Genomic DNA, 26,670 nt, shown 5'->3' on the forward strand with positions numbered 1-26,670 from the left:
TCACAGGACACAGTGCTGTGGGAGGGACGTGTGAAGTTGAGGTGGAGTGCGGATATTCGAAGTCTCCTGTGACTCTCAATTGCAGTGCTGTCACTCCAGTTTGTGTCCAAACAGCATAAGGGGTCATTACAAGACCAGAGTGGAAAATAATGGAAGAGTCATTAAAGCCTGGGGGAAACGATATCTCTCCACAGTGTGGGGGGACAGGTAGACTATTGCCCTGAGGAGATTACCGTAATGAGGTAGAGTCTCTCGGCCAAAAGCTACGTTCACACAGACAGTGTTTGGACTGATAACCATTTTCATTAGCAGGACTGACTCTCAAGTTGTTATATTAAAACAACAGTTTGCAATAGTAGCTTGAATTCTGTATGATTTAACAGTCAAGCTCATTTTCTATAAAAAAAAAACAAAACAAAAACAAACAAGGGACAAGTAGCCGCGAAGTATGATTCCATTCACACAGTGCAGTGTGTTCAAGTTTGAGATATGATGACATTATATACCTTTGTAAATAAATTTGTTATAAATTACTATGCTTTCTTTTATATAAATGTGTATATAAATGTGTATTTAACATACATGGGTACATAAAATATAATATTCAGACAATGATGGAGAGACTCAAGAAGAAGTGACAACATGTAGAAGCAACAGGATGTTTCTGAATGGTTAGTTGATGAATTTATGTAGCTTATGTGAAGTTATCTTCTAGTCATTGATTAGCATATTCTGTTTTGATAATCTATAAATCGTGTTCCGGGGGCGGGGTTTATGTAAATTTTAGGGTTGGTGATGTCACTAACCCGGGAGGAATGTCGTGTAGTTCCTACCAGCCGTTTGTTGTAGTCCTTAAAAAGCTATTTCTTTAAAAGCAAATATCTCCCTTTGCTTTGAACTTTGAGCATTGCAACCAGGCTTGTGCAAAATTCAGAATTTCAGAATTGGCCTCCATTCAATTCATGAATTGGAATTTGAATTGAATTTACTCCGCCCCACAGGATGTTGAATTGAATCTGAACTGGAATGACAGGAAGTGGAATTAAATTCATGGCAATTCAAAGAAATTCCACACAGTCACACAACAGAAAGAATGTGTTGAGTCTCGCATGCATTCAGTGTTAGGAAGGTTACTTTGGAAATGTTATTGCTTACTGTTATTAGTTACCCATTATAAATGTGGTTTGGATGACTTTATTTGGATAACTTTATCAATGCAAAGCAATTTCGTTTTAAGTTGATTAGTAACTAATTGAATTAAACATTTTACCTCAGTAATACAACTAAATACAATTACATTAATTTTGTAATTTAATAACAGAAATTTCATTTCACGTAACTATTTACTCCTCAACCCTGCATACATTTTGTTCTTAAATAGATATTGATCAAATTCTTGAAATAAATTACCCCCTCAATGTTGTTTAATTAGTTTTGTTCCAATGTAATTTTAATTTCAAAGTAATCACACAAACACAAAGTTGTTGTAAATGCAGTTATCATTTATTCCAATGCAAAAAATTACTGCGCAACACTGTTGCATCTAATTCTCAATAGCTCCTCAAATGTTTTTTCATTGAGTCTGCACCGTTCTGGTCTGAATATCTTTCCTGCAACACTAAAGATTCTCTCAACAGGTGCAGAGTGAAGTTGTAAGGGACTTCTGAAACTTAAAAGGTCCAGTGTTGCCCATCAAATTGTGCTTTCAAACAAATGTCCACCTCAAATTGTTTAGCAACCATTTTAAATACTTGGTTAGAGTCATGTTCCATCATGTTCCACAAAATTACAATTACAATAAATCAAACTTAATTATTTGTTCTGTGACTAGAGCTTTTAACGTTCATTGCTGGGGGAAAACATATCCTTTTAATGTAATCTGTACAAGTAGTTCAAACTTGAAAAAATCATATCTGACATATACTGTAAAGCTTCATTGTTAAACACTTCACTTAAAATATGTATATGAATTTCTTTGAATTTTTATTGAATTGCAATTCTGCTTCCTTTAATTCAAATTCGAATTGTAATTCTAGATCATGTTTTTGACATCAATTTAAATTCAATTCAAATTCAAGAATTGAATTGGAATTAAGGAGTCATTCTCAATTCAATTCTGATTTGTGCACAAGCCTGAATTGCAACTTTGCAGATGTTGTTTATGCTCAAACAGCAACATTACACACTAACTAAAGTTAGAAAAGTGAAATCATAATCAACCACCTCTTTAACAACTACCTTACTAACTATTAATAATAAGCAGTCATTGGGAATTTATTGAGGCAAAATCATAGTTAATAATTAGTTAATAGTGAGGACCCTTAACTAAAGTGTGACCAAATTGTAAAAAAAAAAAAAAATTGTACAAGTACAATTGACTGTACTTTTGATCAATTTAATGCATCCTTGCTGAAATAATAAAGTATTCATTTTTTAAACAGTAATGCATATAAAGGGTGGAGAGCGTGTGATCAGAGCCAAAGAAAAAAAATTAGAAACGGTCTGGAGAAACTTTCCAGGTATGCATACCAGAATCTAATCTCCAGTCAAACAATTCATCAGTCATCGGCATTAAAAAAAAACAGTCAATCATCCCATCAAAAGGCCAGATTCTGTTAGTTACCTGCCATGACTGCTCCTATCCATCAAATCAGTCTTCAGTCAATCAAAGAGTTGCCATGGCAAATAAAAGTCCAGCAGCTGGGGAGAGGCTCTTAATTTCATAATCAAACAACACATCTGTGTGTGCATGTGGGCGCACAGCTCTGCTCCGTATTATGCAGCTATGCCAACACACGCTCTCAATCTAAGACACTTCACTGAGGAATACATTAGAGAGGTACAGAGGTCAGGCAAACAGACTCTAATCAGATCAGCTGCCCTGTCACTAAGCTAACTACATAGCCAGGACCTACAACAACTGCTTGGTTCCTCAGGGCTCTTCCTCACTGGAGAACATGAGTTTGTTTCAAAACCTAGCAAGCTAGTGTGCAGACCTCCTAGGCATGCATCTGGTGCTAGAGCTGTTCTAGGTATAGACTCCATAAGTATGTTGACTTCTAGGGTACCTTCTAGTGAAGGGGTGTCGACTCCAAAAGAGTCGATTCCTCGACTCTCAATCGCCCTAGTGTCGGAATCGACTCCAGGACAGGAATCGACTCCCAGTAAAGACGTGATGTGGTGAGTGCCTCAAACCAGTCAATTAGTTGTGATTGGAGCAAGAGATCAGATAATTCAATTACACATACCTCTTAATTTTATTAAACATTTCAATAATAAAAGGATGTTCCAGTTCTGACTTCAAAATTAGCGAACGCTGGTATTTTTTATTTTTCTATAGAACAACGTTGACATTCATAATTTCAAGATAATGCCATCCTGTGTCTAAATTAGACCGTAAAAGTATGCTGTATAAATAAAAAGTATAGTGCTTTGTGTTGTACTTTTTACAACTTTTAGGAGGGGAAAGATACATTAAATGTGTAATAAGAACTGCTATCTTATATTTTTTAATCCTGACCCTATTTTGATTCAAAGTAAATGGAGTCGAGAAGTCGACTCCGCCGACTCCAACATTAGGAGTCGGGAATCGGAGTCGACTCCAAAAAACCCGGAATCGAACACCCCTAGTACGTACCTTCACAAAGAAGCCAATCCCAGAACGCACATCACAATATAAAAATGATGGTGGACAAAAAAAAATCATATATTTAAATTATATTTAATTCAATATAAAATGTATATTTCATTCAACTTAATATAAAGTGTTACCAAATACACTTTTAAGATTTGAAGTACACTACAAGTGCACATTCAATACAATTAAGTGCACTTCACAAGGGTCAATATGCCTACCAATGCCCTCTATTCAACATCATTGCATTCTGTCTAACTGTTTTTAAAGCGAGAACAAATCCTGTCTGAACAGACTCTCAGAAGGCAGCTGCCCATGTACTGTTGGTAGACAGCAAGGAAGCTCACTTGGATTTTTGTAACAGAGCTATATAATATTCAGAATATAAACATGTGTAAGAATGCATGTGAGGAAATTACAATATCATGGCTCGAACACGCCTCACGTTTCTCTGAATTAGCCCCTGCTATTTGCAGCTGCGATGGGAAGAAATTGCCTGTAAAGAATAAAAAAAGGATGTACGCTCCGTTGAATAATGCTAAACAACAAACAACAGCCCCAGCCTTCAAGTAGAACAATACCATCATTAGATAACGGGCTGTTCTCTTTTCAGGACCGACCCTCGGGTTAATGAACGTATCTGCATCGCTTTATGCACCATTACATGGCTTTATCTTCCTATGGCGCTAATTCAATTCACGACAAAACTCAATGAAGAGACGTTCTGAAATAGCAGTCTACACCAGCCCTGAAATGCCTGGCATAAAAATTACTGAGGAACTCACTAGTGCAACTGAGCTTGGGGGTAAGCAGGCATTTTCTGCCGTTTTTCAAGACCTTTATGCACTTACTGTGGAATATTGTCACCACTGAAAGTATCTGAACATGTTTGAAGTGGAATGAACATGAGCTGCCCCCAATATTTCCCTTTTAAAATAACATCACAGACAGGTGAAGGTGACATTGCCCAGTGTGAAACACAGATCTCAGGAATTGTACAGAGGATATAAATGTTCTGTAATTAAAAATGATTTGTAATGCTGATTTCATCTGAAAACTGCCCTACAACACCTTGCTGTGCTTTGATCATGAAAAAAGAGATATTCCTGAGCTGTAAAATCTGATTGCATGAGGAACATTCAAAGCAGTTAATAAACAGCTGATATACACACTTTTGAGACCGCATATCAATTGAATTTTATATAACTGTGCTCAGTTACCTGGCAACCATAGACAGCCTACAGTTGACCTAATGATTCTGATCATTAACTTGACGAAATTTTCCATCATTTTTTACACAACGCTGCCCCGCCATTGACGAGTTTTTACGGCAATCCATGTTTTCACTGTTATGCCGTAGAGGGTGCTGTTACGGATAATCGGAAATAATAATGCATCTCCAGATCTAAAAAAGCAAAGAAGAAACAGAAACAGGTGATAGAAGTATTGCTTATGCACATGTAATCAATCATCAAACATTAAACAGCATATAAATTAAAACTGCCTACGAATGAAATGTCGACCCACGACGAGATATACTGTAGGATTGTAAAGCTTTATGGGAGATCATTCTGAATCCGGTCCAAATGTAGTCATTGACAATTTGAAAGAATTGTAAGAACTGAAAAAGAAAGAACTGAGCCTCTACTTAAAGGTGCTCTAAGTGATGTCATGCGTTTTAGGCCAAAACATTTTTTGTCACATACAGCAAACATCTCCTCACTATCTGCTAGCTGCCTGTCCCCTGAACACACTGTAAAAAAATGCGGTCTCTGTAGACAGCCCAGGCTCCACAAGCAGCAAGAAAAACAAACTGGCCCAGCCTGGACCACGAAACATAACAAACAGTGTTCCAGCCAATAACCGACAAGAATGATTTGGGGGTGGGGGTTGGGGGTTTAGTGCGCGTGCACATGAAACGGTGTGGGGGGAGTGGAGGAGAGAGAAGAATGAAGAGGGAAGTTAGCTAGAGGAGAGAATCCTAGACAACGACAACGACTAACGTTAAAAATGTATATTCTTGAGAATTTTGATATGGCCGACACACGACCAAAGAGACCACGTTCCGATGAACAAATAACAAAGAAGAGGGAAAAGGAGAAGGAACGCGCGAAGTCCCGAATTTACATCGGAAAAGCGAGAACTCCGCCGGCAGAAGGGCTTCCAATCCAACATTCAGGTGGCTCTGTTTCTGCTGGACAGGTGTGTAAATCCAGTTTGTTTTTTCTAAATGGTTCATGACTGTTTCAGGAAGCACGGAAGGGAAGGGGAGGGGACGGGGTGAGGAGGAGGGAGGGTCGAGCTAGCCTCCGTTTTGTTTGACAATACTTTGAACGTCAACAAGAAGTGACTTCACTCAACATCGCTTAGATGTTTAAAAAAAAAATTCTAGCTTCATTCCTTCTTTTTTTATCAACACTTGAATATGGGTAAATGTAATAATATAAAGCAACAATTTTAACAAAAAGCTGAGAAAAATGCGATTTTTGCAATGACTATTGTATATTCAGATATTTATACAATAAAATATTCTGGGGGCCAATTTTGTGAAAATGTGAACAATTTTCTGAGGGACAATTGTTGACATTGAAATTCTAGAGGAAATTTATGCGAGATTACTGGTGTGTTGTTCTCAGGAGAAACATCTGAAGTCAGGAGAAAGATTCCATTTGCCATCTAGCTGATCTCATGCTGTCTATGAGAAAAAAAAACTGAGATATTAAATTGATCTTGTTAGCAATTGCCCTGCTGACAAAACCAACATGACTGGTAGCCATGTTTTGGAAAACCAACTAATGACCATCTCTGACCAGATAATAACCAGCCTTGAGAAGCTAGAAACTACACATTTTGCTCCAAAATACATCTATCGTCTTAAACAAAATTGTCTTTCCTTCAGGCACAGAGGAAAGTGAACTTTGTGAATAGAGGTAAAATGATGAACCAAAATAATTACATCAAAAGTTAATAAAGTAAAAACTAATTGGCACCTCTCAGCTTACAAACTCCGTCTATCAGTTACAGTGATGAATGTTTGTTTCATTGACTATCTGAAGCAAGTGACTCGAGTCTGCTCAATTCATTGTCAGCATTGCATCCTGCAGGAATCATAATTGGCTCCCACCCAATTTCTCTTCATTTTCCCTCTCCTCACCACTTTCAAATTCTCCTATACCTCCCGAGCGCAATTCCATCAGGTCCCAATGGCAAAATCAGATCAGCGCCCAATAGCCATTAGCTCCCCTATTTAAAGAGATCTATGCAGTTGTGAAGGCTGCTTAGAGTTAATTACGCTGCCTGTCTGTGTTTAGCCTGTGGCAATACTGCACTCCGATGGGAAGATTATTGAGTTTTATTGCTCTTCTAATGGAGAATCCAACCCCTTCCCCCACTCGCCTCATGTCCATTCAGACCATAGGCAGGGCTATAAACCGCCTCCGAAGCCTTAAAACCGACTTCTGCCCCGAACCGATAAGGAGCTGTAACAAAACACATTGATTTGGCCCATAAGGATTAAAAAGCAAAAGGCACCATCGTCCATCCAGAGTCGATGCAGTTTTATGACACAGTGCTAAAACTCAAATGGCTGCATGGTGCTGGGAGGTTGAGTAAAGTTCACTGGGCCGTTAAGGCATAAAATGGTCAGTGACAGCTGGGGTGTGTCTGTGGATGTAAAGGGCATTATCTGCTCTGTTATTTTAAATTATAATAGTCATACAACAGATAAATCAGGTAATTGTCACTCAAGTTGCCTTATTGACTGTTTCTCAGCTTTAAATGAAAGGAAATCTGTAGGACAAGGGACTTTGTGAATGAATCCGATTTAGACGATGAAAGTCCCACAGGGCTAAAGCTCACTAAAGTAGCTGGAGCATCTAAATCCCTGGAGGTAGATAAAAACCCTCCAGATTTCAGCAACCAGACAGACAGCTTCAAAGGAAAACAAACAACATACCGAGCAGACCAAAAATACTAATTTCTCTTCTGTCCAAAACACTCCTCCAACACAGTTTCCACAGGGCTAGGTAACATGCAAACTGAATAATTTACAACAAGAAATGAATAGTGTTACAAACAACAGCACATATATGACATTAAACCCTTTACTAGCTATCAGTCTTAAGAAGTTAACTGGAGGGTATGATGGCTTTTATGATGTAGTTGAGACAGACATATGGCCTCTCAAGTACTGCCACAGTATGGCATAATCTTTTTTGCAATATTCACTATGCATACTGTGCACATGTTGCAAAAAAAAAAAATCTATTGTGGCTAAGTCTAAGGTAGCATCAATTGTGTATTTCATAGACAAGGCAATTTCACAAAGCAGTGCATCAAGCTCATGCGTATAGAGTATTGTGCCATTAGCGACATGCTAACACTAAATCAATGCACCTCACTTGAGTAGCACTATTTGGATGATTGTATGTCTGTTTAGAGCATTCCAGATATGGTCACTTATTTTTATTTTGTTTCATTTAAGATCCAGTCTTGAAAGACAGCTGCCTATGTTGGCAGTATAGACCGTAAGCCGGGTTGCCAGGTCTGTGCAACAAAAGTAGCCCAATGGCCAGTCAAAAGTAGCCCAAAAATAGCCGAATGTGTCTCTCCATCTGGCAGATGAATTCTCCACTGAATTTGTTTTGGGAGTGTTGGAGCACCAAAATTGTACATACGTGGGTGGAAATCAAAAAAAATTAACCGCGGCAACAACTTAAAAGTAGCCAAATTCCGCGGGAAAACCGTGGACTTGGCAAAGCAACACTGACAGTAAGCCAGCTCTCCGGGTTTGGGAACAGAGCTATGGAAAACCTGGAAAGCCTATAGGCTACTGAAAATCCCATTCCATTTCCATAGTAAGATGTTTCCAATGTATCAACCGTGATCATCTTTTTTACCTATTGCTTGACCAGACTGGCAGAAGATCAAAATAAATAAATAAATAAAATTGCACATAACCATATTTATCTCAGAGGCAATGACACCATTCACTGAATTAAACATGCAATGTAAAGAGGTCATGTGATGACAAGCATAGAGCTGTTGTAAACTGTTATAAAAGGCATACTGTTTGAAACCAGGGTATCTGCAAATCTAATTTATTACTTTTAAGACCTTTTTTAAACGCACAAATAAAATAAACACTGTGTCTATACAGAACAAACCCATACAGTTTCTGTGTGTATCTCAGATTATTGAACTTAATTAACAAGGTGGAGCACACATTTAACTGCAAAACAGGATATAAATTAAAGGTTGATCAATATTGGATTTTGCTGATGCGATGTGTTTGAATAAAGGCATAAAAAGACTACTGTACCAATACTAGTAAAATCAATATATTGAATATGTTAAATTATGTTCTTAGTCTTTTCTTTCATGTAATGGGGCTTTCCTGATAGAAGCCACAAGAGTTTACATTGAATTAAATACAAAAATACCAATAATATCTAGAAAAAAAAAAGACTTTATATGCAGAATACAGGACTTTTATAAGCCCAATATGCACAAGGACTCTTATTTTGAAATATCAATGCTTTACAATTGTAGCTGCTCATTCAAAAAGATGAAGGAGATAAAATATGCACTCTTACAACACAACATATTACAATATAAACACCATAAAGTAAAACATTGTCATAATTCATCAACAGTATTATGAGCAATCGCTTGGCATTAATGTGTGGTATTCAGTGATTACAACTGCACTGAAACACCAAGCCTGTAGAGTAGCGTTTTGATTTTAAACTTGCCGTGCTCGCATTTATTTATATATCACAAATCTTGATTTTCCATCCCCAAAATTGTTAAGGACTCGCGGGGACCCTGGTTTTAAAGACATGTGTGCAAGTCGGAGCTCTCAGTAATTGTAATTTCAACATGGTGTGAACGCAACTCTAGTATTCCATTTCCAAAAATAGCCACACTCTTTTCCATTGCATTGGAGACAAACATGGAGGTTCTGTTTCATAAATTAGATCCAATATTTTTACACAATGTGTGAATGCAGTTCATAAATACAGCAGTGTCCTGTGCCATGGCTTTTACTAACAGCAAGTCTTTGAACGCACATCACACCTCTCAGGGGAAAAGACAACAAGATGAATTATCAGGTAATGTTCCATTAACAGGCAAGTGCTGCTAATGCATCCATAAACACAATTACAATGAAAAACAAGCACAGCGTGAGCAGGGCAACTGATATTTTTATATTTATTTGCTGATATTATATTTGCATGACCATTATAACTGACTGAGTGAACATGTGATGCTGGTCGACAGCAAATCTCAGATCCTCACATGTTTGTGTCACCCTGGATCTCTCTCGCTTATGCAGCAAAGCAACTGTCCTTACAGAATATTTAACAATATCTTCCCTTTTCCCCCTCGTTTTCTTTCCAGCTCGTCAAACGAGTCCTTAGTCAGCAGTAAATCCCACACTTCCAAGGATTTGGCCCAGCGTGATCCGTCACGCAGTCTCCAGGCAGGAGAAGAGGAGAAAGAGTTCAGCTGGCAAGCAAAAGACCATGGGGGATTGTGGGTAAAAGACCAGCCATTCCAAACAGTCCATCAAACAGAGTACTAAGTATATATATATATATATTCAGTGCACTCACGTTAAGCAGTATGTACTATATAGAAATCTCAACTGCTTGATTGTTATGTAGTCGGAAAAATGTAACTATATTATTGTTCAGCGATAAATTAAAAGTTGGATATGCATCCTACTTTACCTGCATACATAGAGTATACTCACATAAAGTAATATATAGCAAATTTCGGCTGTGTGATTATATAATCGCAAAAATGTAAACTGTATTATCGCACAGCTCTATAAAGTCGGATATATATTATATCAGACTTTTTCCGCATACATAGTAGACTCTTATATGCACTCAGTAAGAAACCACAACTGCCTGATTTACTTTGTTGCAAAATGTTGCCCAGGTCTTTATGTAAAGGTGAATATATATCAAGTTATGTCATGAAACTCTAGATGGCGCAGGCGGATGGGTCCTTAACGCAACCTGATGACATTATTACATGTCACATGCTTACTACATGGCACAAGCTGATTGGTTCCTATCGCATCTGCAACCAGAGAGCTTGCTGCTCAACATTTTAATAGCTGGTTAGCGTTTACTATAGCAGTTTGTCGCACACTTTCAGAGAGGTTCCTCTGAAACCCTCCCCCTCCCCCAGCTCCACCTGTGTAGATCTGCTATGGGAAATTATGCTATTTGTACAGCAGCAATATGTCTTACATGCTCACAGCAGCATATCAGTGTGTGTATTGGCAGTGGCAAGTCTTTGTACTGGCTTTGCAACAGCAGCAATAATCTACAACAACAGCAATATCAGCAGCAGCAGCGTAGAAGATCTATTCCACCAAGATCAAATATAAGAACATTGTCATATCTATTAACTTGCTAGAGTTGTCATGATATAAATATGTATGTCCATCTTTATCCACATACATAAAGCATGCTCATGTAGGGCAATATATACTGAATAGCATATCTCAACTGCCTGAATTTTTATTTCTTCAAAAAATGTAACTGCTGCTCTTTATATAAAGTTGGAAATATAAGTATGTTCATCTTTATCCGCAAACATAAAGTATACTAGTATAGAGCGATATATGCTATAGCATATCTCCACTGCTTGATTGCTTGTATCATCACAGAATTTAAACTAGGCCTATATTATCACCCAACTCTAATCTGCTTAATTTGACTATAATGCATGATGATATTAAGATATTATAAACATTAGCATCATGAATTTCTGTAAAGCTGCTTTGAAACAATGTGTATTGTGAAAAATTTGACTTGACTTCACCTGACGGTAAGGACATTCTGTGAGGGTTCGTTTATAACGACATACTTCTATAATGGCGATAAAAAGAAAAGCAATAGCACACAAATATCAGATCACACTGTGGACCGGCCTTTAACAATAGGCCCTCCGCTTGCTTTTTCCCAAGACTCTCGGGAGCTCGCTCTGTGCAGAGAGATTTGGGCATTGAGGTTTTTAGATAACCTCCCCAGTGTCCTTTGAGAACTCACTGCAGGGACCGGGCCCCGATCCTCATCCCCCAGGACAGCCATATTCTCTATTCTCATTCATCTGACTTCACATGTGGAGAAAACCAATGAATGTGGCTTAATATAGCTGCAATTTGGTGCATTGTGGGGGATGAGACATTTTGATTGTGGACCTGTGATTGTACCCAAATGGAAAAAGAGCCCGGGGGGCTTCATCACACACTTGTCTTGCTAAACATTTAATGAAGTAGATGTGCTTCAGAAACTAGCTAATATGAATAGGCTGCAGATTGTTGTGCTAAAGCGCTCTCTTATTAAAAATAAGTGCTTAATTGTATCAAATGTGCACTTGTAATGTACTTCAATTTTTTTATATATATTTCCAAAAAATGAATTGCAGATAATATAATATTATTGAAATAAAAGGCTACTTACGTGTACTTAAAGAGAGTACACTTTCATTATTGCTTTTTTAAAACTGAAGAACACTTTTAAAAAGTGCACTTTGTAAAAATGTCAAATTTAAAGTTTTACTTTATAGTACATTTTAAATCATTATTTTTTAATAATCTTTTGATATGCTTCAAAGAAGTACACTTATTTTGATGTGTTGAACATACTAAAGTTGCACATGTAAAGTACTTGATTACAATTGTAACTGTTATTCTGTACATTTACTTTATTCATTTTGCAAACACTTTAATCATATTTCAAAAACAGTCGTACAAATTATAAAATTACATATAGTCCTGCTGGGGTAAAAAACAAAAAAAAACAAAAAAACAACAACAAATAATTGCATTTAATATAAATTTAAACTATAAAACATTTTCATTTACTTGTAAATAACATGCAATTAAGTGTCTGAAAACATTACATTCAGTTCACACTGACCATGTAATAAGCGATTTTAATGCTGGTTTGCGGAGATTCTTTGCCTCCATGTCATCCGTTAAAATAGTTGAATGCACAGCTAGCCATGGATTATCTATTATATAAATGCTCTTTTTAAAAGTATGCCAAAGTGTACTTCTTTTTCACAAGCGTTATGTAAGAAAATTACACACAAAACCAGAGCTAGCCTGCTGTAATGCAAACGCCATAAACCGTTCACACCTACGGCAGCTGATCAGGCACATTCCCCACCTCCTACTTGAAATCCAACAGCACAAGATTGTGAGATTGTAAAGGGCCTTTATATGTGTAAAAGAGCCAGATGGGGGTTACGAATGTGAATGATTTAGCTGAAGGATCATCACAACTGGTCGTAACCACACATATGTATATGCTGGTGGTTCCTCAAAAATTACTCTAGGGCCTTGGAGACACCAGATTTGAATTAAAAAAGAAACAATGGCTTTTGACATTGGCCCTATCATTCTCATTCTCAGTACCTTCTCTGACCCTGGGTCAAGGAGAAAAGGGAGGACTTTTGAGGGCTGAGGGCTTTTGTTGAACATAATGTTTGTCTCCTCACCCTGAGCAAATGTACGAACAAATGTCTTCAGTGAAGAGTTGTAGACAATGTTAGATGAAAGCGAGTCAGACATGTTGTTCTGACAGGGTTTCTGTTGAGGCTTGACGTTGCGTTCTTGTACAGGGAGGAAACAAAGGTAGTTTGTGATTAAATATTTAATGTTTAGGCGAATATTCTGAACATCGTTTCCACCCTTTTTCCCAGATCGATCATAGTCTCAGCACGTGCAGTGGTGCGACTTACAAAAACTCAAATATCTAATGAAATAATTATGGCACTGTCAATGCAAGAACGTATCTTCAAACTATATGAACATCCTTGAGAAAAAGAAGTGTGCTTAGTTGTATAGAATGTGCACTTGGACTTCTTAAAAGTGTATTTTCAAAAAATACTGTACTTGCAGATAATATAAAATCAATGAAATAAAAGGCTAAGTTTCTTAACACACTGAAAAAGTATGTACACACTTTAAAAATACACTTTTAAAAAGTGCACTTTCTAATAATGTCAAATTAAAGTTTTAAAGTACATATTAAATCTTTAAGTTTTAATATTCTTTTGTACACTTATTTTGATGTGTTGTCTAACATTTTAAAGCACATCTACAGTACTTGATTATAATTTTGGTTTGATTTTAATATTATACATTTGAATGAATATATTTTAAATGCTCTAAATTGCAACTTCCTTATTACAAATGTGTAATTACAAATATATTTGTTTCAAAAGAAATTACGTTAAAGTATATTTTAGTTTACTGTTAATGCTTGCCAGCACATTCAGCAGAACACTTTAGCCAAATTTCAAAGATAATAGAAGTAATTATGAAATTGCACATAAAAAATGTCCTTCAGTCCTACTTAAGTGGGACAAAAAGTGCAGCTATATGTAATAGTAAACTATAATACATTTTAATGCTATTAAGTATTTGGAAAAAAATATATTCAGTGCAAATTAAAGTAAATTCTTTTAAAGTGTTAGTTCCATAACAAGTAATCTTTTTTAAAGTATGCTAAAGTGTGCTTCTTTTTCCAAGTACACACACAATCTTTCTTTTAGCACTAAACGGCAAAAAAAAAAAAAAAAAAAAAAAAAAAAATGAAAACCTTATTACATTTTTACATTTACATTTTTTTTGTTTGCATAAATTTTGGTCACAATACATCTTTGGTAGAACATAACACACAGTGAGAGCAACATATCGCGCTCCTGCAAGTATGCTGGTTAGAATCTGTAATATTTCATTATGCCTAACCCCATTCCTCCCCTATAATTTCCTGTCAGCCATCACTTTCCCAATGAATGAATGCCAAAAGTGAGGACCGTAAAGCTGAGAATTTGTCTCAAGACCATTTATTTCTTGCTACTTCTATATGAGTAAGAAGAAAATCAATTAAAAACTGTTTTTTTCTGGAGTGCGCCAATAGCGGCCGTGTGTCGTGGGTGCTGACCCGCCAGTCATTAATGCTCTCAGTGCATTTCTGTGGGTGCATTGAAGCAGGATGTGGGCGGTAAAGCCAATCCTCATTTCAGGGTCACTTCAGTTCTTCTCTCAGCGCTGTCTTGTATAACACTATTCACGATATTCACCTTTAGTCTTTATTTTTATGTTTCAGCTGACGTGAGTGTGGGATTATACGTTACTGCACCAAAAACTCGGCCATCAAACCATCAAAAGCTCCTTTGCTGTAACTGACCTTGATGCTAAAAACAGCATTGTGGAGTCTTGCATTGCATAACTCATCTCACAACAAAGAGAGGCCTCTAGTGTTAGCGATGAGACCTGTGGCAAGGTTTTCCATTAAGACTGAGAGGTCACAGATATCTGCGTGCACCTGTGAGACTGAGCTTATGATGTGCTAATCACTGTGTGTGTGACCATAGGCTGTAAAACCAGCATGCAAACAACCCCAGTTCTGTCAAACCAACTTTACACGAGTCATGAGTCACTTCTAGAGCATAAAGTGTGCAAGATGTACGGTGTATCGTCACAAAGATATGTTTCATTCATATTAGATAGATAGATAGATAGATAGATAGATAGATAGATAGATAGATAGATAGATAGATAGATAGATAGATAGATAGATAGATAGATAGATAGATAAAAAACTATTTGTCAAGAAGATGAAGAATATTATACAGTATATCTTGACAAATATTTTTTCTCTTGACACCTTGAATTGTTGCTAAAAAAATCTTGATCTATCTATCTATCTATCTATCTATCTATCTATCTATCTATCTATCTATCTATCTATCTATCTATCTATCTATCTATCTATCTATCTATCTATCTATCTATTTATCTATCTATCTATCTAGTGATCATGAGAAAAACGAGACTAAAAAAAATAATAATAATAACATTTTGCTGCTTCCATAAAATATTCAAAATACAATTTCTTATATTTTTCCTTTTAATTTTGTTAAAACATTCCTTTTCTCCATCTCTGGTCACTCCTACCCCTTAATCTTGAATTTTCGGTAACATCTACCATTCAGTTAGCCCACATTAATGTGAAGCACACTGAATTTATGACATTTACTGAGAGTGACACAGAGAGAAAGATGAAGGAATAACAGATGAGTAACCAGAGAAGGATGAAAAGGAGCTGTCTGAATGCTAAAATGTGATTTGAATCAGAAACAAGCTGTTTCGGCATCACTCTGGGGGTCACTATCCTTGCAATTCTGTCAGCAAACTGCCCTTTTGGTGCAATCAGGGAGCCTGTTTCATTTCTTCAAACGACGCTGTTGATACTACACAGGACAAGGTGATAAAGGATCACTGTCTTTCTCTCAAGGAAGGCCATCTGTCAGACCTTGTGCGTGTGCGTGTGTGTGTGTGGTTCAGAAGGATAGAGTGGGCATCTAATCATCCTAAGCCAAGCTTTAGACATGTGTGTGTACACAGTTGGTGACCACCATCACGATCACAAACAGGGCCTGTTCACAACAACGAGACATGAGAATGAGTGACGAGACTGAGCTCTGTACTGTCAGTAAACTGCTTGCCGTCGTTCCAGCAGGCTATAAAATGAGTGTAAATGTCCTGCAAAACCAACAGAAATGTGTCAGCACTATTACAGGTACAAGAGTAAAGCTTTGGTTCGGCTCAGAGGAAGCCTTTAACACTACATTCTCCTGCTCGTATATCATGAAGTTACCTCCGAAAATGAGGGAATGGCACTTAAGACATGGATATGAACAGTGACACGAGGCATTAACTTTATGAGATGTGAAACGAGGACAAGGCAATGCGATATTATGATTTAATTATCATATAACAAGATTACTATTTGCCATTGCTGTAACATTTGTCTTAGTATACTGGACTTTTTAATGCCAAGGACGCCTAAATATGAGGATCTCTTTGCAAAGGACACCCGTGCTAAAATATGATGGCAGCTGTATATTTTCACGTAGCCTGTAAAGACCCATTTATGATATTAAAAAGAATTTAGTTTATAACTTTAAATCTTGTCACTGACATAAAGCCAAAGCCAATTATCTGTAAAATATTTAGTTTACCTTGACTCTTCTACACACTCTTAAATATGTATTTTAAGTGAATAAAGTTAAATTTGAATGCCAAAATATATATATATTATAAGATATTTTTTTAAATTTGTTTTACATGTATTTTCCTCTTTTGATTTGTTTATTATTTACTACATTTTTAAGCAAACATGAATTGCTTTTCCTGAAAGACAAATGGAGCTAGACCAAATTTGAATTTGCTAAAATGATGACTAAATATGTGTTTGGCTATTGGTTAACATTATCCAATTCACATGGGTCAAATGATTTCATCGGAAAAGCTAAATCATTTCTTTTTGAGGAAAAATGACAAAGACTAACCATGTTTTCATTGGAATAATGTGCACAGATGAAACGTTCACAATAAGAGTGGTTTTATGTGTATTAAGAAAGTAAATAGGGACTATTTTGATGTTTACATTCACTGTAATTGCAGCAATTTTATGAAGCACCAAAAATACAAATCTCATTGTACCTTCACAATCATGATGGAAAAATAAAGACGTGCATAAGCTGGGAAAGGTTGAACTGATTGACTTTATGTCCCACAAGCTTATTGTCACTAACAAAACGAAGAGATACACACCTGTTTCACACACGCAATTTCTCACAATCTCACCCTTGAGTGCATACACACAAACGTGAACCCCTCCCTGAGTGTATAAACACTCGCACACACTGATTGAAGATCGCTCAGCTTGTGTGAAGGGAAACAGGGACAGCGCTCTGTGGAGAGCTGAGAGTGTGAGATTGCTAAACGCTGATATACAGATGTGTGAGTGGAGAGAGATACTGGAGTGTGTTTTGAGAATAACAGCTGCTTGGGAGGATCACAGGGAGTCCCACATTTTGTGCTTCAGTGGAGAGAAATGTGGTTTAATTAGCAGTAACCTTTTCGGTATCAAGAGACTAGCCCATCACATGGCAGTACACACACACACACACACACACACACACACCTCACCTCACACACACAGCCAGTAGTTAAAAAGCGGCCATCCTCGGCCACAAGGGCAGAAAGTTTTAATATGACAACCAGCGGCTACTGGCGTCAAGGTGAGTCAATGTTTATGTGCAAATAAAGCATGTCATGTTTATAAATCTGTAACAGTACGTTCACTACTGAAGGGATTCACATTTTAGGGGTAAAAAAAATCAGTGCCTAATCTGTAATAAATAATAATCTGTAATAAATATTAGGTTTTTTTTTTTTGTATTGCAAATTATATTGTCTAAACAATTTGAATGAGTGGTTTAAATGGAAATGATAAGAATGTTTTAATATTTGGTTTGTCTCTTTTACGTTAATGGCACATACATTTATGTAAAGGATCTTGTTCTCGGGAATAATTTGAGATTATCTAAAGAGCATCTTGAGCTTCACTGAAACCAAGAACATCTGACTGCCTGTACAAATGAATTATATACAGACTATATACATAATTTTATATAACCTTCAAATATATATATATAATTTTATTCAGTATTGAGGGTTAAATGTTTTTTTTAATATATGTGGCATAATATATTTAATAAACAAAACATCATACACAAAAGTGAAACAGATGAAAAAAAGTTCTCACCCTTTTTCACCTTGTCTTGTGCGGCAGCTTCAGCGTGAAATGAAGTATACAGCAATCCCAATATCCATCACAATATCCATCACAAAATTCCAGCTGCAGACTTCTGGATAGATCCACACAAGTGAGTGAATTTGAGAGACAGGTGTGCCCTCAGTGTACGAACTGATGATTTCAGTGCATGATCACAAAGACAGAGAGAAAGAGAGAAAGGAAGAGAAGGACCTCTGGAATGAAGCCTCACAAGTCTGAGAGAATCAGTGCGTGACACAAATATCCCTCACTCTTTTAGAAACAGGGTGAAAAAAGACACTCCGGAATTTTAGGGGAAGAGTCCCAGGAAGGTTGAAATAATATGTAGTCCATGCCTCAAAGGATAAGAGAGACTCCTAAAAGAGACATACAAGGGACAGTGAGTCCTTACCCTGAGGCACTCCTAGAAGAAGAAACCGGTGCTGAGCATCCCTAAATCAGCTTTCTGTCCCTTGCACGAACGCATTCATGGTCCTCTTCCATCTTCCTCACGTCTCAGGGCTTGTGAACAGTGTTAATCTCTCGCCGTTGTGCTCTGATCTGCAGCTGAAAGGTACAGAATAAGCGAGGCACCTCCCCCACCTCTGCTAATCCGGCCCACTCTGTGACAGCCCCTTTTTGCTGCAACCAATCAGAGCGAAGGCTCCGCCTCCAGGTCTGCCTCCATCCTCTTCCCCCTCTCTCATGCACTAACACTGACACATTATACACTGGATACTCTATTACACTGGACAGACTGATGCAATAAAACTCCAAAGTCTGGATCTGAAAATGTACAGATGGGGGTTCAGCAAATACTCCACTAAATGTTCAAATATAATTTGTGTTGATGCGAGTCATTTGTTTTCAATAAGAGTTTATTTCTGAAGACATGAGGGACACTGACTGTTGGCTATATGCAACAAAATGCAACAAAATTTGAAGGAAAAAATACAAATGATTTCAAGTGTCTCGACAGATTCTCTAAGACAGCAATTAGATTGTAGATATTTGTTTTGCTACTCACTTGTGTGAAAAAGTCACGCGTCTCCTCTTGAGCATCAGAGACCTTAACAAACTGCTTAGATTTGCCATGATACCAAAGTATTCAATTAAAAGTCACAGATCTCAATCTGAACATTTATCAAATAATCTGAACTGCTATCAGTGTTCATTTTATAGCTCTATACTCTTACTGTATGTCTATAATTTACTCTTTTTAGTTTTCACAATGAAATAAAAGTTGATATATATAAAATAATACAATAACTAAGAACTTCATTAGGTCTTCTGAGCTATTAATGAGCAACCTCTGAGCCTCAAAATTAGCCTAAGTTTAACTTCATGTAAATGTGCTGAATTAAAATGACAAAGCGGAGCTCACATTATCTTGCTCACTGTATGGTTGGATACTGCTAAGTGTACAGTTAGGAACTCTCCTTTTCCACAACTCTAATTTAAGATAGGGTATTAAACATTAGAGGGTCACAATGATTTATTGGTGAAGAGAAATGAATCGCTTGATACAGTACAGTTGTTTTATTGTCATTTCCAATTCAGCTGTAATTTCTCAAATTCTGCAAAAAAGCGTGAAAATATTATTTAATTGTGTATTTAGAATGCATAAAATGCAAATGATTGTGTCCTTTTATTACAAAAATAAAAATAAAATAAAAATAATTTGCATCAATGTCATTTTAACCAAAGAATGCTGTAAAACAGAGTATATCATTTGAGATGTGTTGGAAAAGACAAAAACTGCTGAACATTAGTAGATAAATAGTAGATAAATTATATAAACTAGTGAGAGTGTGAAAAGTGTGTTTAAAGAGAGTTTCACAATGCCCATAGTTGGAAAAAAAACTCAAATTGAATATAAATTTATTAAAATATAAATTACACAAATTGTTTTCTTAAAGGGCATTTACACTGACACTGACATGCAGTCAAAGCAACCAAAACTCATTTAGTTTCAGTGAGAGTCTGAGATGCCGGTTGGCAATGCAACTAAAAGTTGAGCAAAGTTCAGTTTTATGTAAACACAGAGTGGCACAATATGGCATATACAAACGGGAATGCAGACAGCGTAACAGCTGTATTGACCTCATGGAAACTGAACTCAAGGAAGAACTCCTACTGCAACTAACAGTAAGCTACTTGGCGACCTCCAGCTGTCAGTGTGAACGCATGCAAGTTCACACTTTTTAGATGCATCTCACTTAGTACAGGTGTTAGCAGACATACAAATTGTTTTCACAATGGGCATTCATACTGACAGCGATTTGCCGTGACAAAGAAACCAAAGGTCAGTCAAGTTCAACGAGAGTTAGGAATTTAAGATGACATGACTGATGGCAACAGTTGGCGATTCAACAAAGTTGAACAAAGTTCAACTGTATGTAAATGCTCAGCAACGTGTTGCGATGACTACCAATGCAGAAAAGTGGAGCAAAACTAGCGACTCATGATATAAATGAATACATCAGTCAAGCAAGAATGCCTACTAGTGACCAACAGTGGGTGGCCTCCAGCGATTCATTCGCTGTCATTTTGAACATATGGTCACACAACACAATTTTAGTTGCATATATCTCATTACTGTTATGAAGTTTCCTTATCCGCAGCACTAATCTAAGGTTAGCGGTAGACATGGAAGTGTGACAGTGATTTATATGGGTGACACAAATTGTTTCACAATGGGCGTTCATACTGACAGTGATTTACGTGACAAAGCAACCAAAAGTTATTGAAGTTCAACGAGAGTTGGCAATTTAAGATGACATGACTGACAGCAACAGTTGGTGATGCGACAAATTTGTTCAACTTTATGTAAATGCACAGCAATGTGATGCGATGACTACCAATGCAGAAAGTCGAGCAGAACAAGCGCCTGATGATACAAATGGATACAGTCGAGCAAGAATGCCTTCTAGTGACCAACAATAGGCGGCCTCCAGCGATTCAGTCACTGTCATTATCAACGTATGGTCACACTTTTAGTAGCATATGTCTCAGTACAGTTTGGAAGTTTCCTTATCCGCAGCGCTAATCCAAGGTGAGCGGTAGACATGGGAGGGTGACGGTGATTTCTTGCCCATATGGGCCTGTCAGGACTGCATCTGGAGGATAGGAGCTTGGCAGTGCTTTTGAGCGCGAGTGTGTTTGCACGCATGCTCAGAGCATCAGTAAATTAAGAGTTTCTCAGCGAGTCCAGTTGATGGTCAGAGGTCATCCCCTCTCTCCAGTCTGTTGCCCGAGTCCTCTTTGCAGTTTTCCGTGCTCTTTTTCACCCAGCGGACAGAAGGCATTATTTTCAGCCGGGCGTCACAGACATGCACCATCACACCAAAGCACTTCATGCTCCAGAAATCGTAGAGTTGCACAAGAGCACCAGGAGCTCTGGCCAAATACAGACAACACAACCCCCCATGAAGCACCTGCCTCACTCATGCGGGGAGCTCTGGCGGAGCTGTGAAAGTGGTCAGTTTGTTGACAGCTGTTTGTCGAGATGGGAGGTATTGATTATATCTTGGGGGTGGTGTGAGGTTGTCTCTGTCTCTCTCAGGACTATCCACCTCCATCCTTCTTTATTCCATCTCTCTCTCTTTGTGCCTTACTGGACAAAGCGAACGCCTCTGGGGAGGATGCCTGCCAATGTCCAGACAAGTGCTGAATATTTGATGCGTCCCCAGTGGCATCGGGAGTCTGTTAATGGCTATCTTTAACATATGACCCCCTAGATCAAAGGCTGTGAACATACTCTATCAATAATGTACCACGGCTGACCAAAATTAACACACAAAGACACAAATTAGAATTGAAAATGGAATGACAGAATAGACCTTTGTGGTTAGATATTCAGTGTCATATCATTGTCAGCGCTTTGCAAAAAAGTCATAAATATCATATATTTTCCAAACTGCTTGTCCTATGTAGGGTCACGGGGATGCTGAAGATTATCCCAACATCAGTCACTCACACCTTCAGGCAATTTAGTGTCTCTAATTGCTGCATGGATTGTAGGGGAAACTGGAGCACCCGGAGGAATCCCGACACCAACACAGGATCCTCTGCCGGGATTTGAATATGCCATAGGCAGCATGCTATTCATTCCTTTTTTTATAGGTGCATTCTGTCAGATAAATGACCTGTGTGTAAACAGGGACTGGATGGCGGCCAAGTTCAACTCAACTCAGACATGCTCAAAGCACAAACAGGAATGAAAGTTGGAACAACTGAAGTAGAAGATGCGCTAATGCTGCTTGTGGATCGAGTGGATCCCATGATGTAGAGCGGGAGAAGTTTCACACACACACACAGAGAGAGAGAGAGCAGGGAATCTAAAGCACACAAGACACACACAGTAGCATGTCGCATGGCTACACTTTGACATAAATGCGACTTGAACCATCTAATCACGAGCAGCCAGCAGACCTCAGAAAACAGCAATGACTCACGCCCACATGTCTGATTTCAGGCGAAACTTTCCATCTCCGTTTCTCTCTCCAGCAAGTCCATGTATGTGTGTGTTTGCAGTTTATTCATGCTCCCATTACCACCAACTGTGTTTTACTTTCACAGACCCGCAATACTTTTAAGAGTCAAAATATGGGAAACATGGAATGGTCCATCACACTGCCAGCTCAGCGGGATTCAGCCGCATGACATGGTTGTCCAACCCTGAACTCCGTCAAACTCTGTTTAATGAGGCCAGCAGGACTGGGGCATGAGCCGGGCCAGGAGGGCTCTTAAAAAGCCCTGCAATGCAGTGGAGGAAAGACTGGATACACAAGGACATCTCACTACCCAAGTGTTCAATTAGCATAGTGTAAGCGGTCCACACCTTAAGCACAGTGTGGGGTCCAACAAGGACACTTAAAGTGTACAACTTACTTTGCAAACAGCTCTGAAGTTTGCTAACCCATTGCGACACCGTCGAGGGAGTGTGTGCTGCCATCTTGAAGCACTTTTTTTAATTGTGACAATTTTGACACATCATTTAAGTGATACAATTTTTAAACCTCTTAAAAACCTTAATGCATCACCCAGCGTCTACTGTCCTCTGGAACATTGGCACAGGTCCGTCCGCCGCTTTAATTAAGCATTTCATTTCAGCATAATGCCACCTCAGTAGTTATAACATTGACAGCCACAAGGATTTGGCTGAGGAATAGAAGTTTGGTGAAGTGAGTTGGAGACGTTGGAGAAGCTTCTTGGCACGTGTAGATGGAGAGAAGTTTGTGTAGTTTTCTCGGCGTAGGCAGACGGGCAGAGGAGTATCTGATGTTGTGGAATGTCATGGCAGATGGAGGCAGATGGCCATTCATATTCCTGTATCTCATTACAGCTTCTCTGAGTTTCATATGATCAGTAAAAAAACTCCCTAACAGATGCATTAGACCTTCAGTGTGTGGCCCGTTCAGTCAGGGGACAGCTTTTACTGGGCTAGAGGGTCACTTTACACACACTCGGATGTAATAGATGTATCTGCCTTGCAAATTTGAGACGGTAAACTGCAGGGTGGCACAAATTTGACTGCTAATATGTCTTTGCTTCTGACTAAAATGCAGAGCTCAGGGTTCCCGAGGTCACGGAAAACCAAGAAAATAACTGAGAATTGTAAATGTGGGTTTACATAATTTAGTTTTTGTTTAAAAATATGTAATCAGCTAGATGTTGCTTTTTTGTAGTTCAAGCAATTGCAATGTCTGAATTGTGAGCAAATCATTCTCAGAATGGCTCTTTTTCAGTGAAAAGGTCAAACTGATTTGGAAATGTTTTTATTTATTTTTTAATGATTGGATTTCCAAGTTATGGAAACAAATAAAATCGTATAAGTCAGTTATATTGTATAATAAAATAATTCATTAAAACATGTTTGCAAGGCATTTGAATGTACAATTTGTGAGCAAATGGTCCTGAAAATTGATTTGTCATCCGTAAAATGTACAAACAGACGTTTAGATGCAATTTGATGAAATCAGACAGTCATGATGAACATGTACCATATTTTCAGAGTCCGGTTGTGGTTTTATAAGCGTTCGACCATAAAATACTTGGAATCACCTTTCCAGCTCAAAGGTCATCTCCTCTGTCATTACTGCAAATACCACAATAAAACTACACACTAACTTTACTTTCAACAAAATGAGAGTTACTATGAATGGACGACACATCCACACTGACCGCAGACGTTTAGCCGATAATAGAATAAGAGTTTATATTGGCAAACTGTCATCCCAACATGAAAGACGTTCCCAAGAAAAAGTCATTTTTTGGCCTGTCACAACCCTTCCACTCCATCATGCCGAACCCTCACAATAAAGCCTTTTGTCCAGTGCTATGCGCAAAACAATCTGTTGTCCTGGCATCTTTGACAAATAGAGAGTTACAGAGACCTGCAGGAAAAATATTGAGAAACAAAAAAGGCATAAGCTTTGATGTTTTATGAGAACTGTAGTAAGAAAATCAGAGAGTTGTTGTGCATTGTAGATGGCAACTTGTTTAAACCTTCCTAGCTGGCTGGTCTTAATTAGTTTAAGCTGGTCTTCCAGTCTCCCAGCCTTGCTAAGCTGGAGTTTAGCTGGTTTACTGGGGTGGCCAGCTGAACTCCAGCTAAAAAGTGCCTAAAACCAGCTTAGATTGGTTAAAAATGGTTTAGCTGGTCTCTCAGACTAGACAAGCTGGTATTCAGCTGGTTTTGCAAGTTGGTCAGCTGATCTCCTAGGCCGACCAGTGCCCAAAAAAGTAAAAAAATGACTTTCCACAAAGGAAACCATCTAAGACCAGTTTAGATTTGTTTTGGCTAGTTTAAGCTTTTTGTATGGGGCAATGAGGATTTGTTTCCCCCCTATTAAAGCTAATCAACAATGGCTGTAACAGTGAGGTGTCTCACTAGTAAAACTTAGAGTAAACTTGGCAAAGGTCTGCTTCTAAACTCTGTTGTTGGAAGCAGAATGTAATTGGACTCAAAGCTGGCCTCTCAAATAAATCAAGCCTTTATGGCCAATTTGAAGCCCAGAATTCAGCTATCTTCCGTTCACACACACACTTAAAGGAATCTATGATACACACGCAAAAGGATTCAGGAAAAGCGCAGCAGGTGGTGTTTGTCTGTTTTACATGGTAGAGAGCTGTTACAGACTTAAAGCAGAAGATTGAAAGCGAGTCCTGCTGTGCAGATTGACAAAAACGCACACATTTTCACACATGCACATTCAGGGCTACAAAGACAATGACATACGATGAATGAAGCTCTGTTTATAGTCTACAAAATCAGCTCAAGTGCTTTGTGCACCACCTGACATGACCCTTGTTGCAGGTTAATCTGATGCTGAGACATATTTTGGGAGATTTCATGAGTATAAGCAGGAAAGATAGCAGATCTTTAAGAAGTGTAGTTCACCAGGGTTACATTATGATCCCTTTATTATCCCTACCTTATATTATTAGCACACTCAATGTCTGGCCTCCCAACCCTTGTGAAAAAGAAGTGCACTTAGAGTAATTATATTGAATGTGCACAGTGCACGTGTGGTGAACTTGCAGATAATATAATATTAATGAAATAAAAGGCCACTAAAGTGTATTTAAAGAGAGTAGACTTTCATGACTATGTTTCTAAACCCTTTTTAAAAGTGCACTTTGTAATAATGTCAAAAGTTTACCTACATTTTTTAAATTATTGTTGTAATGATCTTTTGTCATGTTGTAAAGAAGTGCACTTATTTTGATGTGTTGACACATACTAAAGCACATTTTGTAACTAAATGAATCTGCATTTTTTTTTTTTTTTTATGAATCGGTCTAGAATGACTGGAACCTAGGCTGTATCTCGTAAATTACCCCACTAATAATGCCCAGAATGGTACCAAACTTCTACAGAAATACAAATAGGTTCTGTACTCATAAAACGAGGCATTCAAAATTCCTCTCACTCTTCTTTTCCTTTCCATCTTTCCTTCCCTATCGGTTCCTGTTTATCTCTCTTCCTGCTTTAATAGCTGCCTCTGCTCTCTTCATTTGTCTCTCTCTAATGGCTTTCTTGTTCCTGCGTAGTTCCTCCAGAACCGGAACAGCACCGCTGAGTCCGGACCAAAGGCTGAGTCCTTTCCTGAAACTCAAGAGGGATTATGAGCCCAGTTAATCAAAACCTTTCCACTCTTAAAGCACAGTGTGTGTGCTTGACAAAGCGTGCGCTAATCTGCCGCTTTCCTTTGTGTTTTCTTCCTCTGATCAAGAAGCCAATTACAGCTTTAAGGAAACGCAAACAAACAATCAGAGCTTCACAGAACACACCGTGCCGCCGTTTCTCACCCCCTTAACTAAATCAATCACCGGCTTCATGAGATTCCTGATTAGCAATTAGCATGAGCT

General features: G+C 38.0%; 1 protein-coding gene across 9 annotated transcripts in view; it reads right to left on the reverse strand.

Moving 5' to 3' along the window:
- large2 (LARGE xylosyl- and glucuronyltransferase 2) overlaps positions 1 to 26,670 on the reverse strand; it is a 111,945-nt gene that overhangs the window by 50,561 nt on the left and 34,714 nt on the right. For 3 of the 9 annotated variants that reach the window (XM_084124027.1, XM_084124024.1, XM_084124021.1), the window contains exons 1-2: positions 18,707 to 18,873; positions 18,286 to 18,388 (exon numbers count right to left, since the gene is read on the reverse strand). The exons of 2 other annotated variants lie outside the window; for them this stretch is intronic. The gene's annotated coding sequence lies outside the window, so the exon portion shown is untranslated. Of the gene's footprint in view, positions 1 to 18,285; positions 18,448 to 18,706; positions 18,874 to 26,670 lie in introns of those variants that run through there. 4 more of the 9 variants (XM_084124022.1, XM_084124030.1, XM_084124028.1 and 1 more) reach the window with 2 other exon arrangements.

Source organism: Abramis brama (genome assembly GCF_963993115.1).
Source record: "Abramis brama genome assembly, chromosome: 9".
In the NCBI taxonomy this organism is placed as follows: Eukaryota; Metazoa; Chordata; class Actinopteri; order Cypriniformes; family Leuciscidae; genus Abramis; species Abramis brama.